The following is an 18045-nucleotide window of genomic DNA, read 5'->3' on the forward strand; positions in this document are numbered from 1 at the left end:
TGGAACAATTTGGACGGTAAGCGAACTGTAGTGGGTCCAGTGTGTCTGGTAGTGAAGAAATGATGAAGTCTCTGACCAGGCGTTCAAAACACTTCATCACTACTGAGGTGAGGGCTACAGGGCGGTAGTCATTGAGAGAAGCAGGGTCGGGTTTCTTCGGGACAGGAACAATGATGGACTCTTTGAAGCATGTGGGGATCACCAACTGAGATAAAGAGATGTTGAATATCTCAGTGAACACAGGAGCTAGCTGGTATGCGCAGTCTCTGAGGATACGAACTGGGATGCCGTCTGGTCCTGCTGCTTTCCTGGTGTTCACTCTCTTGAAGGCTCTCCTTACTTCATGCTCGGAGATGACGAGAACGTTTCCGGTGCTGGCAGTATCTTCCTGTCTGCAGCTGTTAGCGCCGCTAGCACTAGCATCGTTGGAGTCCTTAGCTGCAGCCTCGAAGCGAGCATAGAAAGTGTTCAGCTCGTCTGCCAGAGTCACGGCCGCGTTTGTCATGCCGGTTGTTGGTGCTTTATAGTCCGTTATTGTCCTTAGTCCCCGCCACAGGCTCCTAGAGTCACTCTGTTGGAGTTGTGACTGTAGTTTCCTCCCGTAGCGCTGCTTCGCCTCTTTCACCGCCCTCCGCACGTTATATGACGCGGCTTTGTACGGGTCCATGTCCCCCGTCGTGAGTCCCGTGTTGTAGGCAGCGGTGCGGGATCTCAGAGTGTCACGGATGGTTTTATCCACCCACGGCTTCTGGTTGGGAAACGTTGTGATAGTCTTTGTCTCCACGGTATCATCCGCTAGTTTCCCGATGAATCCCACAACCGCTTCCGTAAACACGTTGACATCATCGTCGGAGCTGTTTCTGAACATGCCCCAGTCTGCGTCATCGAGTGCGTCCTGTAACGCGGCCACCGATTGATCTGTCCAGCGCGCGACCTTTCTCTGAACCGGAACTTCCTGTTTCAGCCTTTGTTTGTATTTTGGCATGAGGAAGATGGCGGCGTGATCAGATTTGCCAAACGGAGGGCGAGATTGTGCCTTGTAGCCGTCCTTGACCGTAGTGTAGCAGTGGTCCAGCGTCCTTTCACCTCTGGTGGGGCAGGTATGTGTTGATAAAAGTTCAGCGCTGCGCGTTTGAGGTTGGCACTATTAAAGTCCCCCGTCACAATAAGCACAGCATCCCGGTGTTGTGTCTGGTGCTGTGTGAGTGCCTCATGCAGCTCGCATAAGGCGGTGACCGTGTCCACTTGTGGTGGAATATAAACGGCACTTATAATGACCGATGTAAATTCCCAAGGTAGATAAAAAGGACGACACATGATGGACAGTAGTTCCAGATTTGGTGTGCAGGAGCGTGTGAGAGGAACAACGTTCGCACTGTTGCACCAGTTGTTGTTCACCATTAAACACACGCCGCCTCCCCTTGACTTCCCCGAGTCTCGTGTCCTGTCCATGCGGTGAACCGAGAAGAACTCGGCCGGTTGGATGGCGTGGACCGCTGGGTTCAGCCATGTCTCGGTGAAGCAGAGGAGATTGCAGTCCCGAATGTCTCTCTGGAACTTTATCCTGGCCCTGAGGTCATCAAGCTTGTTCTCCAGTGACTGGACGTTGGCAAGCAGGATGCTAGGCAGAGGTGTGCGGTGTGCACGAGCTCTCAGCCTGTTCCTGACGCCGGCTCGCTTCCCTCTAGGCCGCCGCTGCTTCCCTTTGTTCTCCCTCAAGTTCTCACTCGGCCAGCTCGGATCCGGAGTTAAAAACTTCGAATTGTGAGTACATTGTACACCAATAGAAACAAGAGTGTCACTGTCATACCTAATGTACCCAATGGTGATGATTTTGCCGATTTAGAAACGCTGAAAACTAACTTAAAAAACAAAGAAAAAGTGGTCGGAGCAGTTGTGACGGCAGCCGACCTCACCGGCGCCATCTTGATACTAGCTGTGCGTGTTCATGGAGCTTGCCTTTTCACCTGCTGGACATCACTACCTCACAAGTTTAACTGCCTTCAGAATATTGCACAGGCCTTATTGACAGTATTTGGCTCTACATATCTGTGTGAGCAGATTTTCTTTCACATGTCTGAATGCTGGAAACTCGGAGTGGGAGACCAGAGATCACATTAACATGTGTATCTCTGTATTAACAAACATGCCATATTGGCCCAGATTATTTTTCTTATCATTGTTGTGAGGAGACTATAAATAGCATTTGCATTTTCTGTTGTACAGTTCATTTGCTGTTATGGATAAAAAGTGTCTTTTTTTTGTTCCAAAATATCTGATAACTATTCGCTGATAGCTGCCAACATCTGCAAACAAATATAATTCTATAAAGTTGTTCTATATAGTGTGTAACTGTTCATATAGAGCGTTATTAAATTTATTGTTAATGTAATCATATGGCACACTGACTTCTGAGGAAATTTTAGATGGCACTCGTTATCAGAAAGGTTGCCGGCCCGTTTTAGAGGTTTTCCAGCCATGCTAAACTTGGGAAAGAGCCCAGGGTATAACCCAGAACCTACTGGAGAGATTATGTTCAGATATCTCAACTGGCCTGAGAAGGCCTCAGGATTCCCCAGGAGGAACTGGAAAGCCTGACTGGGAAAGGGGATGTCTAAAATATCCAGGTTAGCCTAGTGCCATCACAACTAGGGCTGGGTATCGTCACTGATTTCTAGAATCGATTCAATTCCGATTCACAAGGTCCCGAATCGATTCGATCCATGATTCGATTTAATTCGATTCGATTCGATTTGAATCTGGGAAATTTTGACAGTCGGAAATATTATAATTCAGATCAGTACATTTACATATTTTTGTATCTATTAAAAGGAAGCTGACACATGCAAGACTTTATCAAAGGTGTGAGCATCACACCAGAGGCCTTTGTGTCAAAGTAGCTGAAGATAAAACACAGAAAAACATGAAGGTGATTTTCCTGGCCTGGGATTTTATAAAAATAATCTGCAGTACATCAAAAACGAAAGAAACCCATTAATCAACACATGAACATTACCTCTGAAGTTACAGCGGTTTTATTAGAGACACGGCTAAGCGTTTTGCATTTTGCTTAATTTTAAAAAGTTTAAATTTGTTCAAAATTGAACGGCAGAAATTAGGTTTACTTTTCGGAAGTAAGTAAAAGGGAAAAAAAAACGTCGGCCGACAGCGCTGTAAACAACGGTAGACTTGTGCGTAACAAGCAAGCGAATAATGCAGAAAAGAGAGAGAGAGAGAGAGAGAGCTGTGCATGAAGTGTGATTTTTATCCTGAAAAGTCAGCAAAAGTCAGAGGGAATTCATGACGATGTTTATGTGAAGCGTAGTTTGGATCTTCTTTTGCTGCTGGTTCAGTCAATATTGTTTGGAGAGAGATAAAACTAACAGCCATATGATCAGCGCAAAAAGGGCGTAAACACACAGCGCGGACCCGCGGATCAGAATCAGCGAGCTGTCGGCTTTCAGCCCCGACCGTCAGGTGAGAAAGGCGACATCTCACTGATTCTGATCCACGGGTCCGCGCTGTGTGTTTACGTCTTTGTGCAGAAGCCATGTACCTGCTCTCATTTACTGTCTTAGCTGTTTGGTGGTTGTTGAAATTTTGTGATCTTTCACCTGAGATTCTGGCATTTCGGGCAAAATAAATTAATATTAAAAAATCGATTCAGGATTTTAATGAATCGATTTTACGTTATCCAAGCCAGAATCTATTTTAATCGATAAATCGATTATAAAAACCCACCCCTAATCACAACCTCACTTTAGATAAGTGGGCGATGGATGGAATGCATGTCAATTTTTTAATTTGAAAATAGGAAACAAAATTGAGCTACTACTTTTCTATAGCAAATAGAAAAATATGCCAGACATTGTGTCCACCTGACCAGTCTATGTTCATTTAATGGGGATTTGAAATACTAAGTTGATCCCACAAAACTTTAAAATATATCTTTATACATTTTTTTATTCCTCCCAGTTTGCAGATTATGCAACCCCACTGTGTGCCCTTCAACTGCCACAGCAATGTCAGTTTCATTACTGTAAAAGGACATTTTAAAAGCATGTGTAATATTCTTCTGATACATTCTTTCTAGGGTGTGCATAATATTACACGGCTCTTTGTGAGTACAATTACATGGCACTGCCTGGGACTGCGCCATATGAAATGAGAATGATTATGGCCAGTCTGAGTGGTTATGTTGGGGAAAGAACAGCGGGACTGTAACCTTCAGCACTAGGCATTGCTTATCTCTTTGACACACTGGGGAAATGTGCTAAAATAATTACTTTATAAGTATAAAGTATCCATGCTAAGATAATCCCAGTGGTCTCATCACTGTCCTCACCCATTACTATCTTCACATTTCATTCAACAGTCAAAGGTTAGATTTTAAAAATAAACACTCCAACATCCATCTGGCTTATCAAGTCTTGTCTAAGTCCAAAATGGCTACTTCTTTTCTTGCTCTATCTGCAGATGGAATCAATTGTACTTTCATGACAGCTAAGGCAATTTCCAAGGTGCTATCTTCGAAGATCTCATATTACACAGTGTAAGTGTGAGCACCTATCAGGATTTCCACTCTAGGACATGATGCCACCTACACCGCACCAAAACCAGATGAGATGTGATTATGGTTAGAAAAGACAGAACCAGTAGTTTTTTTAGGCTTTCGTGTGCGTGTGTGTGTGTGTGTCTTTGCCTCTAAGGATCACATGGACATCAGTGTGGGTCTTCTAGTTTACCTTACCCCATACACCAGGGGTTAAACTTGAGATAAGTAATGTTGCAGCTTGCTTTCTTCAAATACAACATAAAATATTCAAACCAAATGCCTGTTTTCACATACAAAAGTAAGAAGGGGTACAGGGCGGGAGGTTTAGATTTTGCCGCCAGGATTATAAATTCCAAGTCTTTCTTTGCAGAGATGTCACAAGTACAGAAAGGTAGTGGATACTGAGATATTGTTAAAGCATATGTTTCGGGTAGTAAAGGTATAGATAGCAAGAGAGCTAATTAGACAGCACATGTCTTTATGGGGGGAGCTGCCAGCTAATTTATGAGAATCTCCTGTTTGAATATCTTATAAAGCTGAATAACAGGCAGAAGCTTGAATCACACAGAAACACAACCAGGGTGTGTGTATGCACAAAACCAGACAAATATGCAGATAAAAAAATAAAAAGTTCTGGCACATATACACATTCACTCACTCATCTATGCCCAGATCTGATGCTACAGCTCAGCTGTGCTGTGGGAGCTGTGAAGACTGTGACGATGTGAGGGCAAAAAGGCGTTGGAGGCTTTTACCAGGCTCCTTCCTAATGGTGGATTTGACATTTACCCTGGGAGGCTGTGGGCTGTGGCTGCTGCTCCCACAGAAATGATTCAACTTGTTGTGCAGCATGTAGAGCAATCTATTCTGATGGATGAAGATAGCTATGGTGAAGGAGCTAGAGATGTCTCAGGGCTCTGTGTGCCTACTGTACCTTGATTTACCAACAGACCACATCTGTCACAACTCTTACCTGAGCCATCTAACACCTATGTTGTCAGTTATCTACGTTAGTACATGATGGAGAAAGACAGAAAACATTCGAATCACGAGATAAGTGCCTTCCATCTCATGGGTTTATGCAACTTCTGCAGACAGCTCTACAATGAGCATCCCAGAACCAACTGTCACCACATCAGCTCCCCTAACTGGTCAGACCTGACTGAATCCTATTCTTGCTCAGACAGTACTGTTAGTGCACACTTTTTCCTGACATTTGTCTTTTGACTTCTTTACCTTTTCTGAAAAAAAAAAGTTTTAAACACACGCATCTGGAAAAATCTATCCATGTAAGATGTGAAAATATATTCCATCTATATACCGTTTATAAAAAATAAATAAATTAAGTCAATGTCTTTTTAGAAATTTGACATGTTCAAACACATAAGGAAACTGAAGGATGTGTGTGTGTGTGTGTCACTGTGAGCTAAATACTTACATTGGCATGCTAGCATTCACACTGCATTAGTCATTTTCTGTGACATCACTTTCTTCTTCTTCTTCTTTTTTTTATGAGTTAGACACCATTTATTACGGTGCACTGTTGTTACAAACTGCAAATCCCTGACTCATCACTGTAAACTAAATGCCGTGGTTGGCCATTTTTGTCAATGCGTAGGCTCAGTCACCGTTCTATCTTTATTTCTTTTGCCACTTTTGGGAACGCTTCCTTCATACTCATGTTTCTATAAATATGGACCTCATTAAAAGGCACTATAAAAACCTGGAACATTTTTTCTGTCAATCTGCATAAAAACCTGAACCTGAGGTAATCATTTTAAGGCAACTGCCAGGTCCACTGGAAATGAACATTTTGGTTACTGCCAAGATTTTCTGTAAGACGACACTTATCTTTACTGATTCCTTGACCTAATTTTTGCCTGTCTGTTTTTCTTCTTCTTAAGCATTATGCACTCAATTGTTTTTAACAGATGTTGTGCTATATGTCATTCTTTACAGCATGGGGGGAAGGGGGAGATGATGTCATGTGATCAGTAGAGTGCAAATCCTGATATTGTCCACTACATTTAACTTCAAATTAGGGCTGGGCCATATCATACCGTTCACAGTAATACCGGTATAATGTTGGCCAACGATAAGAAAATGAAATATCACAATAGAATATGGGTAAAACGCGCATGCGCAGTGCCTTTGTTTTCATACACACATGGCAGAAAAAAGCATGGTGGCAACGGAGAATGAGAAGGGCGAAAGCGGATCGTTGAATGAAACGGATGAACCAGAATTGGTTTGTAAAAATGCTGCAACTTCAGTGGTGTGGAACTGGTTTAGCTTTCGTCCGTCAGATACACAACAAAGCACTATTTTTGGTAACGCATGCTAGCGGGCCGTTGTTATTACCGTGTTTTTTGGAAAATAAGGCACGCTTAAAATTAATCCTTTGATTTTTCTGAAAATCGACAGTGCTCCTTATAATCCCGTGTGCCTTATGTATGAATTCTGGTTATGTGGTACATGGCGCTCGAAAATCTGTCAAACGTTTTAGTACGAATTTGCTAAACTACAAACCCGCACCGCTTGATGGATTGTCGGAGCATTACGGCTATCGTAGGCAGGAGCCTCGCGGAGTGATACGTACTGTGCTTCAACATAATATTACCGTATTGTGTGTGTATAACCTCTTTTTAAGTTTTGTGGATATTATACATGGTTATGCTGAGGATATGTTGGCCAATTTCCACTGGAAATGCCTTTTGGTTAAACTGTCAGCGAGGAATTTGCATTTGCACTGTTACATTTTTATATAACTTTAATGCACATAAAAAAACAGCTGCTTGTTTAAGTGAAAATACATTGGGTTTTTTTTTGTTTTTTTGAACTAATAAAGTTGTGGAGTTGTAAAGTGTTTTGTCTAGTGTCAATTATATCGTCAGTTATATCGTTGTCGCAAATTTTCAAATGTATATCATGATAAATATTTTTGGTCATATCGCCCTGCTCTACTTCAAATGTAAATAACGCAATTCTAGGCTTTTTTACATGAAGCACTGCAGAATCACACTGGTTAAAGACTAGTATGCATAATTTGGATTAGAACTTCCTATGCCAAAACCAGATTTTCAAATGCAGCACTAGAATAAATACAGTTAGACTCCTAAATATTTGGACAGAGACAACTTTTTTCTCATTTGGGTTCTATATTGAACCAAAATGTATTGTATTGTATTGAATTTTAAATGAAAGAACTCAGATACAGTTGAAGTGCACAATCCCTTCATTTCAGGGACTCAAAGTTGGACAAATGAAATAACTGAAACTAAAATGTTAATTTCTAATACTTGGTTGAAAACCTTCTACTGGCAATGACAGACTGAAGTCTTGAACTCATGGACATCACCAGATGATGGGTTTCCTCCTTTTTAATGCTCTGCAGCAACTTTCAGTTGTTGTTGTTTGTTTGTAGGCCTTTCTGTCTGAAGTTTAGTCTTGCTCAATTGAGTTAGGATCAAGTGACTGGCTTGGCCATTCAAAAATATCCCACTTCTTTGCTTGAATAAAGTCCTGGGTTGCTTTGGCTGTATGTTCTGGATCATTGTCTATCTGTATTATGGAACGCTGCCCAAACAATTTGACTGCAATTAGCTGGATTTGAGCAGACAGTGTCTCTTAACACCAAAGTATTCATTTGGATTCTTCTGTCCTGTGTCACATCATCAATAAACACTAGTGTCCCAGTCCTGCTGGCAGCCATGCATGCCCAAGCCATCACACTGCCTCCACCGTGTTTTACATGTGGAATGCTTTGGATCATGAGCCGTTCCTCACCTTCTCCATACTTTTTTCTTGCCATCATTCTGGTAGAGGTTAATCTTGGTTGTATCTGTCAAAAGGATGTTTTTCCAGAACGGTGCTGGCTTTTTTAAAATGTTTTTTGACAAAGTCTTAGTGTTAGGTTTTGTATTGTTGATTGTCATTTATGCTTAGAAATATTTACTTATGTATGCTTAGAGTTTTATAAGTAGTTTTAGATTGATAGAGGTTTGATCCTTAATAGTCTGCAAACTTTGTGTGCATTAGAGAGCACTCTAGGAGCATGAGAGAGGTCGTACCTTGCCTCTGTCAGTGCGCCCCAGGGTGGCTGTGGCTACAATGTAGCTTGCCATCACCAGTGTGTGAATGGGTGGATGACTGGATATGTAAAGCGCTTTGGGGTCCTTAGGGACTAGTAAAAGCGCTATATAAATCAGAATCAGAATCAGAATCAGAATACTTTATCCATCCCGAGGGAAATTAGGGGTTACAGCAGGCAGCACGCTAATGGCGCATGCGCACTCACAAAGGAACCTTCTGACCAACTTTACACAAACATCACATTGGGCAGACATGTCAGAAGGTAGGCTGATAGGAAAAAAACAACGAAAATACACTACATGAGGTAAGAGGAGGAGAAAAAAAAACTCCACTCAGACTGAGCTCCTAGTGGGAGAACAGTTTGATAAAAGAAAAAACACCTCAGCACAAAAGCACATGACTATCAATACACCATAGAAACACGAGACAAGCAACAGGGCGGGTAAAGGGTAAGAGAGAGCCGGCGTAGACAGCGCATCCGGTCCTGCAGCATCTGTGCTGGTCCAGTTGACTGCTATCATCCCCGGTAGGGCACAAGCATCGAAGGCGTTGGAAAGGGAGGGGGATGAGTGAGTGCTTATCAGTGTAAGTGTGTGTGTGTGCGTGTCCATAGTTTAGCTGAGACAGTGTCCTTCGGCCTATCAGGCTAAGTAAACAGTCCTCCAGCCAATCCAGGTGTCCTTCATGGGGCGGGAAGAATAGTCATCACACAGTCGTTATCAGGGAGTTGTTTTGGTGGGCTCCAGCCTTGGGCCTGCAACTGGGGCCGTGGTGTCCAAATGTTGAATATTGTTGATTTCTCCTTTGTGAGCAGCTCGAATTCTAGCACTCCGAGGCTGGTCTCTTGATCTCCCGTTGAAGAGCTGCGAGCCTCCCCATGATGGTATCAAACTTCTGTTCCGTGGTGTTGTCAGTCTTTTGATTCTGAGACCTCACAACTGCAGTGATCCGTTCCGCGATGTTTTCCAACTGTCGCTCAAGGGTCTCATTTTGAGCAGGCCTCTCTCTGATGTTTCCCCTCATACGCTCAATGGTGTTGTTTTGAGCCTTCACAGCAGCTGTAAGCGTCTCCAAGGTGTTGACCATATTACGTTCGTTGTGAGAGGTCGCACCTCGTCCCGTCGCTTCGAATCCAGCGGGCAGCCTTGTGGGGGTTTGAACAGCCGGTTCCGCTTTCTTATTTCTCTGATAAACCAGGGCTAAGCCAACGCCGATCAGCATGAACCCTGTTATCATGGTTCCGAATAGGTAGATATCTTCAGCGTCCTCGATCGACAGTCCCGCCAGGCACACGGTCCTCCAGTTCTCCACCCGTCCATCGTGTAACCGGCAGGGAAAGTCCCTCCAGGGCACTCAGGCTCTCCCGAGCCCCGACTTCTCGTTAAGGGTGTCAATAGCACTCAGAGACCAGTTGATCAAATCCATAATTCTCTTTTAGGTTTAGAGAACGACAGTGAGAGACTGTTCCAGGGAAAGTAAATTCACACAAGACAAGACAAGGACATAGAGGCGAAGCAGGGAAGATAAGGGTGAGGAGGAGAGGAGAAAGTGCGACCGCCTTCGCTGAGAGCTCAAGAAAGAATGCTTAGAGATATAAATACAGGCCATTTACCATTACAGGCCATTTATTGTTTTATGGTAGGATTAACGTAGCTACGTCTGTTCTAGTCTAAGTGCTTTTTGTTTAGATGAACTGCTGGACTTCCTCACCGTGTTATCTAGGGTGAACCATCTAGGGTGAGGGGGAGACTACCCTCTTCCTGACCAAGGATGTACCCTTTTGTGCTTTCATGTTATATGACCCTTTGATCAGCAGGACCACACACACACACACACACACACACACACACACACACACACGGTACTCTTTGTTTGTATGTAGACGTCATATGTTAATGACCCTATGCATATTCATGTAACCACAATAAAAGGAGTGCTATGGTGAACCTGGCTGAGAGTCTGACGGAGGTCAAGTGGTGGAACGACTTCAATACACCTCCCTCCTGCAGAGTGTTTTTCACTTGCTTGGCTGTTGTCAATGGGTTTCTCTTCACCATGAAAACGATTCTGCAGTAACCCACCACTGTTGTCTTCTTAGGCATCCAGGTCTTTTTGGATTGCTGAGTTCACCACCACTCTCTTTCTTTCTCATGATGTACCAAACTAGATTTTGCCACTCCTACTATTGTAGAGTGGCAAAAGAGAGAGAGAGAGACCTGTGCATGAAGTGTGGTGGAAACAAAACAGCAAAAGTCAGAGTGAATTCATGACGATGTTTTTGTGAAGCGTAGTTTGGATCTTCTTTCGCAGCTGGTTCGGTCAATAATGTTTGGAGAGAGATAAAACTAACAGCTTTAGAACCAGCGCAAAAAAGGCGTAAACACAAAGCTCGGACCCACCGAAACATCAGAATCAGCGAGCTGTCTGCTTTCAGCCCCGACCGTGTCCATGCCATCAGGTGAGAAAGGCGACATCTCACTGATTCTGATCCATCGGCGGGTCGCGCTTTGTGTTTACATCTTTGTGCAGAATCTGTGTACCTGCTCTCATTTACTGTTTTAGCTGTTTGGTGGTTCTTGAAATTTTGTGAGGTTTAACCTGAGATTCTGGTGTTTCGGGCAAAATAAATTAATATTAAAAAATCGATTCAGGATTTTAATGAATCGATATCACGTTATTCAAGCCAGAATCGATTTTAATCGATAAATCGATTATCAAAACCCACCCCTAGTTTAATTCAATTAATATCAATGAATTGAATGAATATTAATAAAAATCAAATGTTTGTTGGATACAAAAAATAATAGAATTGTACATTATTTCATCAGATTGAAGCATACACTTAAATACTGCTTTATCGGAAGACCTTTTTACAAATTAGGCACAAACAAAATTATATAATGGATGTGTTTGAATTGTTCTATTTTATATTTTGCGATTAATATATAGTATAAGAACCCTGTGTTCAGACACAAAAAACTGAATGTTTCATTTTTCATTTCAGCTGTTAACAACAGAAGCTGTGTGTAAATTCCATGTATAGGAGATACACATGCTTTTTCCTTGTCTCTTTATAGTCATACACTGTCAGAAAAGCAGCTGAAGTAAATAGTGTTTTAAGTTCATGAAAGTATGTTTAAAACCTAGAACGAGACAGCTGGCATACCGTCAAAGGCAAAAAAAACGCATTGAACTGTGACAGGACATACTTCACTGCTGCCTCTAAACAAGTCTCTCTTTTGCTTTGAAAGCTTTTCTTTGCTCACTTCGCATCTGTGAATTCACATAGCTATGTCAACATTTGCAGAGTGTTGTAGGAAACTACAACGGGCCACTATTAAAGAGCTCTATTTTCTACAGATACAACAAAGTCAACATATGATTGGGATTAGCGTGGCCAAAAAATGTTGCATTCTGATAATAAAACCTAACTGATACAGAATTTATACAGAGAGGGTTTTTTTTTTTTAAATTAATGACAATACAGGGAGTGCAGAATTATTAGGCAAGTTGTATTTTTGAGGAATAATTTTATTATTGAACAACAACCATGTTCTCAATGAACCCAAAAAACTCATTAATATCAAAGCTGAATGTTGTTGGAAGTAGTTTTTAGTTTGTTTTAAGTTTGAGCTATTTTAGGGGGATATCTGTGTGTGCAGGTGACTATTACTGTGCATAATTATTAGGCAACTTAACAAAAAACAAATATATACCCATTTCAATTATTTATTTTTACCAGTGAAACCAATATAACATCTCCACATTCACAAATATACATTTCTGACATTAAAAAACAAAACAAAAACAAATCAGCGACCAATATAGCCACCTTTCTTTGCAAGGACACTCAAAAGCCTGCCATCCATGGATCCTGTCAGTGTTTTGATCTGTTCACCATCAATATTGCGTGCAGCAGCAACCACAGCCTCCCACACACTGTTCAGAGAGGTGTACTGTTTTCCCTCCTTGTAAATCTCACATTTGATGATGGACCACAGGTTCTCAATGGGGTTCAGATCAGGTGAACAAGGTGGCCATGTCATTAGTTTTTCTTCTTTTATACCCTTTCTTGCCAGCCACGCTGTGGAGTACTTGGACGCATGTGATGGAGCATTGTCCTACATGAAAATCATGTTTTTCTTGAAGGATGCAGACTTCTTCCTGTACCACTGCTTGAAGAAGGTGTCTTCCAGAAACTGGCAGTAGGACTGGGAGTTGAGCTTGACTCCATCCTCAACCCGAAAAAGGCCCCACAAGCTCATCTTTGATGATACCAGCCCAAACCAGTACTCCACCTCCACCTTGCTGGCGTCTGAGTCGGGCTGGAGCTCTCTGCCCTTTATCAACCCAGCCACGGGCCCATCCATCTGGCCCATCAAGACTCACTCTCATTTCATCAGTCCATAAAACCTTAGAAAAACCAGTCTTGAGATATTTCTTGGCCCAGTCTTGACGTTTCAGCTTGTTTGTCTTGTTCAGTGGTGGTCGTCTTTCAGCCTTTCTTACCTTGGCCATGTCTCTGAGTATTGCACACCTTGTGCTTTTGGGCACTCCAGTGATGTTGCAGCTCTGAAATATGGCCAAACTGGTGGCAAGTGGCATCTTGGCAGCTGCACGCTTGACTTTTCTCAGTTCATGGGCAGTTATTTGGCGCCTTGGCTTTTCCACACGCTTCTTGCGACCCTGTTGACTATTTTGAATGAAACGCTTGATTGTTCGATGATCACGCTTCAGAAGCTTTGCAATTTTGAGACTGCTGCATCCCTCTGCAAGATATCTCACTATTTTAGACTTTTCTGAGCCTGTCAAGTCCTTCTTTTGACCCATTTTGCCAAAGGAAAGGACGTTGCCTAATAATTATGCACACCTGATATAGGGTGTTGATGTCATTAGACCACACCCCTTCTCATTACAGAGATGCACATCACCTAATATGCTTAATTGGTAGTAGGCTTTAGTAGGCTATACAGCTTGGAGTAAGACAACATGCATGAAGAGGATGATGTGGACAAAATACTCATTTGCCTAATAATTCTGCACTCCCTGTATATAATGATTTAAAAATCTAATATATAAGCCCATATTTTCTTTTCTTTCAGACACACAAAACTTTAAAACAGACTTCCCTAATATTTGTCATGTGAAGTCATTTATGAGTCCTTACTGAGATAATATTCCAATGTGGTTTAAAAGTTATGTGTTTTAAGGTCACAATGAGTTGTTAATTACTCGTTTATGCTCTGCTCCACTGGTTGTTGTGTTGGTGACGTTCCAAATACACGCTGCCAACAGGTATGCAGACTGCCCTATAGTGAACAAACTATGCAATATCAGTACTTGTAACATAGCTGAAGGGTGTTTCTAAGATCTCTTCTTTATTTTTAATATTTTCATTTATTGGTCATCATACATGTCAATATCAATATATTAGCAAATAACTAATATAAATAATATCTGTATATGTACAAAGACCTTTTAATTTTCTAACACCACCTTTTAAGATGTTCTGAATAAATTACATTACAAAATGCACATGAGGGAACAACAGTTTTCAGCCCTGAATAGTACAAGCTGGTTTCCTCTTAGGTTGATTACAACTCCAAGATCCTACGCCAAAGACAATGTGCCAATATATAGTCTATCTCACCTTGTATAATGCCTTAGGTGAAACCTAGGGCAGTTAAAGTTCACAAATGACTTGGTACTCAAGGAAAGGTTAATTTCCTCGAGTGCATAATAACACTGAAGGTGACTTGCATGAGTCACATTAACCACTCAGAGTATCATTTTGGCAGCTGGACAGTAAGAGGATAATGTTTAAATAGATTTTAATACTAGAGCCAAACGGAAACTCTAAACGTTGGAGGAGGGACAAAAATACCATTCTGAACATTAAGACGGATATGCCCACCAATCCCCAGTGGAAATTACACCACTGTTCATGGTACATATGAGACTGGCTGATCTGTTAACTCTATCAGAGAGCAGTGAGTCATTCATTCATTAACATTTCTAGGTACAGATCTCATCTAAGTTCTATTCATTCACTATTGTCTCTGATTTGTTGACTGTTGGGCTTTAATTCTTTTGAACCATTCAGAAACATGTAATATAGCAATATTTTTAAGGTGTTTTAGACACTGTAGTCTGTGGTGCTGTGTCTATCTATCCATCCATCCATCCATCTATGAATTGTCATGATACTCTTTTACAGTCACAGTGGGGCAAGCTAAAAGTATGCATTAATACAGTTTTGGCCGAAGTCTATTAACTGTGCCATGGGAATGGCCATAATTCAGAGCAGCTTGTCCTCATTAAGACTTAGCAGTCCATCCAGCTGAAGCTTCTTACTCTGAGGGCAGCTTAGGCCTTTCATCCCCATTTTCATATGGACCTCAGCCCCGTCTCACGAGTACAGGGGTGATAGTGATGGTGATGGCAAAGCTGCCCTGTGAGACCTCTGGTAGCCTTTAGCATAAGCTGTGTGACATGAGGTCAGCTGCAAGCTGTGCAAACTTCTAAAGGTTCTTGTCATTCATCTAATTTTGTCCTAGATTCATCTTAGGATGCTTATGGTGATTTGCAGAATTCCGATCAATAAAACATTTGTCCCGAATTGTAATTGTTACAGAGGGATTTCAGGTTATATTGCAATTTTAAGACCTTTATCGTGACTGTACGTAGTTGCTGGGCACAAGGTTGTTGCAGCAGTAAAAAAGAGTTAAACCATGGCCACCTTACAAATGCTCCAATTACTATACAGAGTATCGACACACCAGGATCAAAGATTATACCCTAAGGAGCCCCCAGATGACGGTTCCTAGATTAATTGTTTGATCCAAAAAGCCTTGTGGCTATCACATAATTAAAACAAAGTATGTCTAAGAAGATTCTCAGTCAGCCAGATCAGGATATCGCTATATAGGGAAGTGGACTTCTTGTGTGCTATTAAATGACTTCTGGGAATCACCAGTTTCCTATTTAGACATAGAAAAACTGACAGATTCATGGTGACTCTGTACTTATGAGTCAGCCACAGCTAAGCCCTGCCTCTCAGGGTGAGATGAGATATTAAAAAAGTCAGAGTTAAAAAAACAAAACAAAACAAAACAGTACCTATTCTTCACAACTTTTTATGAATTCTGGTCATCATTCTCAACATAAGCGAACATTTAACCCGAGTTTTGTAAATATGAAGATATCCATCATATTTACTCTACCTAACAGAAGAAGAAATGTGAAATGTAAATGTAAACTCATTGCAATGTGACATTAACGGCATGTCCGGCATGTGCACCAGAGGAATTTGTAGACTTGTAGTACCTGACCACTACAAATAATGGCCAAAAAAAATAGAAGTCAAACTGCAATAACGTTGAAACCTAAGACAAAATCGCATTTTTGGGCTCCTTGTGACCAACATGGATGAGCATCGTTGAGAGCGTTTTTTTTTTTTTAAGATTTTGCAGAGAAGACTATGTCAAAATAAGTCGATGCACTCAAATGATACTTGTCAACTTGTCAATCTGTTGGAAAGATGGCAGATACTCAGTACTTTGAACAGGCTCTGATGTTCATCCAGTAATCAAAGAACCCATCTGTTAAATCTGGAAAGTATGGAGCTGAAATTCCTACTAAGACAGCAGAGATAGAAGAAAAAGTCTCTGGAGGCAGGGAAACTATAGCGCAGAACCTAATGAAGGAAAACCGTGAGAACCATGTTGTACTCTGCAGCCTGGAAGACAAATGTGGATGGTGAGGAGGGGGTGAAAAATACACAGACACAAGAGATAGAGAACGAGGTAGAAGACAGCGAGAAAAGCAATTAGTGTCTTCTAATTGCTCTCATTAGAAGAGATGTGGCCGATTTGGTAGATTTATGATGAACAGTCATAACTTGAACATATAACTGGACTATATAGCTGTGTGGTTTAAATTTCATGAAGCACACAGTAGCAGCTCTCAGTCTGATAGCAATACGACTGATAAGATCAGATCCTATCATCAAAACTTCACTATCATCTTTCTTGTGATAAAAAAGTAAGAAATGTCTGTAAAGAGAATGACAGAAAGATAAAGCCGGAGTCTGGATAGAGGGAGAATGATACAGCAGGAGAAATGATGAACAAAAATGATGGTGTCAGAACAGAAAATGGAAACGACGTAAAGCAGAAACACATTTTAGCAAAGAGTTTTTTGCAATAATAATATAAAGTATGTCTAATTGTGAAAACCATAATAATGGTGCACCCTGCCTGAAAAATTTATGGTAAATCCTACAACTCTTCTTTATCTTGCCCATAACATAATGAAGCTGCCACTGGCTAAACACATATGAAAGGAATCCACTCCGAGTGTTTAATCATAACAGTCATTTTCTTAAAGAAGACACTTATACTAACAAATTCCAAAGCAGTGCTCTCACTTGAGTGTGCTTTATGATTTGTGTTTTCCTAAACATTGAATAACCAATTTTATTTAGCAGAGAGCAGGGTAAACCACAGGGTAGCTTCAAAGACAAACTATTAGGTCTAGTGGACATTATTGCTTAAGCACTGCTCACTGTGGGATGGAGGGGGGAAAAAAAGTTGTGGTGTCTGTGTGATTGAGTGCTGGTGTGTAATAGGGAATATGCAGGCTGAAACGCACTGTAATTAACAAGAATAATATCGCTTCCCTCCTCCGCTGTGGGCTATGAGCAAGGGAGGCTGTTATCTGCTCTGTCCTAAACCTGAGTAATGCCTTAGAATCTCTGATTGAGTCAAAGGTGGGGAATTATGATAAGGCTGTTGCTCTCCAATACCAAGTGGACATGATGCTGGTTTCTACACCAGCTGTAAGTGGAAGAGAATGTATGGATATTTTCTTATGAAGTGGTTACAGTGGACCTCGATGCTGTGCTAACTTTGCATTCTAAAACTTTGATGTAGAGGAATCACACAAAACAGAGTGTGAACATCTACACACTGGTGCATAAGTACTTTGACAACGACACTTGTTGTTTTGCCTCTGGATCAAACACGATATGACTGAAGTGGAGACTTTGACCTTTCTCCACCACATAAACTACAATTATAGTCATGTTTATATGGTCTACCATCTACGAAATAGGACAAATTATAGACAAAAAAAAAAGCAATGGCTAACTGAAATTCCACCATCTTGATTATTCATTTCAAGTCCACTGTGATGGTTTATCGAAGCACAATTTAGGTATTTATTCCCCAAAACCTATTGAGCTAACTTTAGGCTTTAAATAAGCTAACTGCAGCTTTCCAAACAAATCCATCTAAATTTGTTCTCAAATCTGACAGAAAGGTGAACACAGAAATTAGTTGCATGGGGCAAACAAGTGCAAATTATAACAGTGCAAAGTTAGAATGGCTTTTAAAACC

At 41.3% G+C, this 18045-nt stretch overlaps 1 protein-coding gene across 1 annotated transcript in view; it reads right to left on the minus strand.

Moving 5' to 3' along the window:
* Positions 1–18045, minus strand: part of dph1 (diphthamide biosynthesis 1) — a 72609-nt gene that overhangs the window by 39490 nt on the left and 15074 nt on the right. The window lies entirely within an intron of this gene.

The sequence above is a fragment of the Maylandia zebra genome, linkage group LG14, assembly GCF_041146795.1.
Source record: "Maylandia zebra isolate NMK-2024a linkage group LG14, Mzebra_GT3a, whole genome shotgun sequence".
Taxonomy (NCBI): Eukaryota; Metazoa; Chordata; class Actinopteri; order Cichliformes; family Cichlidae; genus Maylandia; species Maylandia zebra.